This window comes from Capsaspora owczarzaki (genome assembly GCF_000151315.2).
Source record: "Capsaspora owczarzaki ATCC 30864 unplaced genomic scaffold supercont2.17, whole genome shotgun sequence".
Classification (NCBI taxonomy): Eukaryota; class Filasterea; order Ministeriida; family Capsasporidae; genus Capsaspora; species Capsaspora owczarzaki.
In genome coordinates this window covers 778,292-780,791 of record NW_011887308.1, presented here as the reverse complement: position 1 = coordinate 780,791, position 2,500 = coordinate 778,292, and the positions used below count along the sequence as shown (strand labels likewise).

General features: G+C 51.2%; 1 non-coding gene across 1 annotated transcript in view; it reads left to right on the top strand.

Moving 5' to 3' along the window:
* Positions 1–1,767, top strand: part of CAOG_09901 — a 7,263-nt gene extending 5,496 nt beyond the window's left edge. Inside the window, exon 1 of the ribosomal RNA XR_889847.1 lies at positions 1–1,767. This exon is cut by the window's left edge and continues 5,496 nt beyond it. This is a non-coding gene — a ribosomal RNA (28S ribosomal RNA).
* Positions 1,768–2,500: the final 733 nt, after the last annotated feature.

Below are 2,500 nucleotides of genomic sequence, written 5' to 3'. Positions count from 1 at the left end.
CGCGCGCGCACACACGCAGACACTCTCAGTCACGATCGCACCACGGTGCTAGCAACTTACAAAACAACTAAACCGGCCCCTCCCCCGCCACCTTCAAGTTCCGGCTCAGGTTTTTGGCGTTTTTGTTTTGTTTTGTTTTTTGCTCCCCATCTGTGCTGTGCTGTGCTGCGCTGTGCTGTTCTCCTCCCCCTTCACCCACCCCAATCTGGCTCAGCGCTCAAAGCAGAGATGTACCCTTGCGCAAACAAAAGCCACCACGACTGTGGCGTCCCAAAAAACAAAAAACAAAAATCCCACACTCGCAACACCCCCCGTCCCCGGTCGCTTTCAAGTTCCGAGCCCAAGAAGGTGCAACAAAACCCCGCTCACCTTCATCTTCCGAGTCGCTGCCAAGGGGGGCTGCTTGCTGCTTGCTGCTTGTTGCTTGTTGCTTGTTGCTTGCTGCTTGTTGCTTGTTGCTTGTTGATCTAGATGATGTTGAAGATGTTGCTGCTACTGCTGCTGCTACTGCGACAAACGCCTCTCAGTCCACCGTGCCCCCGCCTCCTTCATCTTCCGGCCTCCAAAATCAAAAACTCCTGCTATCCCTAACCCCCATCACCATAATGTCACCATAATGTCATCACCCGTATCATCATCGCAGGCAACTCCCATCACCCTTCTTTGGCTCGACTTTGCTCCCTCTTCAACAAGTGCCCCCCTTCCCCCGCCTCCTTCACCTTCCGAGCCTGCTCCTTCAAATCCCTCCCCTTGCTTCCCCCTTCGCTCCCACCGCCTCCTACACGCTCCCTATCGTCCACCTATGCGCTCTCACGCTCTCACCTCCCAACGCAATACTCGCCCTCCCCCCTCAGCCTCTCACCTCATGAGCGGATTCCTTTCTCTCGCTAGAAACAAAAAAATCAAAAAACAAAACAAAAACCCTCTCCCCCAAAGTCCTATCTTCAAAGTCGGCCTTGAGCGAAAGGCTCCCGCTCCAACAAACTCCACCCCCACCTCCCAGCTGCCGCTCTTGTATCCCCCCTCCCACCTTCGCTCGCATGCACAGCCCAGTACCGCATCCCCCCCCCCCAAAAAAAAACATACATGCCTGTGCCCTCGACAGCTCCCCTCCTCCCTTTCCATCCTCCCCTCCTCCCCCCTCCTCCTATTGCTCTCCTACTCCTCCATCCCTCCATAATCTCTCACTCACTTTCATTTTTACCACTCGCTCGGCAATCGTTTCCTCCACTGATGCCAGCGCAGACAGGTGAAAAGGGCAGCCGAACTGAACCATTTGTTTTCAAAGTCCATCGAGCCTGTCGGGTTGGCAAGATCTGCGTCAGGGGCCCGCTATAACTGTCGGCTTTTGCTAAAACCCTTATTAGACACACTCGCTTACATATCCGCACTTCAAACGTACGTTCAGCGCAGCTGCCCAGGGAAGAGACAGGGACGATTGTCGACTTTGTCGCAAAAACCCACCCAAACCACCCCCAAACCACCTCCCTGCCCCGTCCCCTTCGCCCACGCTTGTGCGGGTCTTGCTCATACTCATCTATGCTACTTGGACATACATGAAAAGGCGCACTGGAAGAAGCGTGCATTGACGCGAGCAGGACGTTGCACTCAGCCCCCCCGACCGACCTACCCCCCTCCCCCTCCCCCTTTTTGTTTTCCCCCCGTCCCCCCAACCTTACCCTCCTCTCAGTCACCCTCCAACATCATCACCACCCTCGACCGCAATGTGGCGTGGTCGGTTTGGCCACCTGCGAAACCATCCATTTTCATGTTCCGAAACGATAAATTCGACCAAAACGGCCGTGCGTTACTCATGAGAGAACAGCCGACAAGCGAAAGCAAGTCAGCTGAAAAGAAAAAAAATTATACAAAAAAAAAAAAAACTCTTTATTGAGTTTTTTTTTGATCTTGTATACTTTTAATCTTTGTTTTCACTCAACATTCAAACAATGCTGGTCTGGCTTGCCGCGGGGTGTGCGCTTTGCTAAGGAAACTCGCTTTCCAACAAACAAAGCCATGCACTCCGCTGGTCGCCATCAAGACCCATTCAGATGAACAAGCGGTAACACGCTAGTTCAGAAGAATACAATTTTTTGTATGAACTGTTCATCCTCAGTTGAGCTGCGTGCCCGATTCCATAGGAATTGGCCGTGGACTCTGAAGTTTTAACGGGAGAGCTTGTATTGATACGCGATGCGTAAAAATCTCAAGCCCAGATACAAAAACCAATTGTGAGCGAAGCCAATTTCAGGATTCATTTTCGAGTTCTGTCGTTGTTGTCAACTCACACAATTGGCTGGCCTTGTGAAAGTTCAGATTATCTAGTTTTTTTTTAAAAAAAAACTGTTTTTAAACTGTACATTTTACATGGACTCATCCAGCCAAGGGCAATTGCCCAGGTTGTGTTTAGTCACACCTGGAATAGAAACCCAAAAAGACGTGGCAAACTCAGGCTGGTCGTTGCAATCGTTTTTGTTTAACTACAGAGCGCGTTGTATTC